Genomic DNA, 236 nt, shown 5'->3' on the forward strand with positions numbered 1-236 from the left:
CATTATAATACTGGCTGATTTGTTTTCAGTTCCCTTCCTAATAATCCCCAACATAGCATTTGCCTTTTTTTTTATTGCAGTCACACACAGAGTCGACATTTTCAGTGAGTTATCTACCATGACTCCAAGATTCCTGGTCAGTTACAACCAGTTCAGACCCCATTAACGTGTGCTTATAGTTTGAATTTTAGGCTCTGATGTGGATTACTTTCCACTTGCCCATGGTGAACCTCATT

The sequence above is a fragment of the Gekko japonicus genome, unplaced genomic scaffold (genome assembly GCF_001447785.1).
Source record: "Gekko japonicus isolate JY-2015 unplaced genomic scaffold, Gekko_japonicus_V1.1 scaffold192, whole genome shotgun sequence".
Taxonomy (NCBI): domain Eukaryota; kingdom Metazoa; phylum Chordata; class Lepidosauria; order Squamata; family Gekkonidae; genus Gekko; species Gekko japonicus.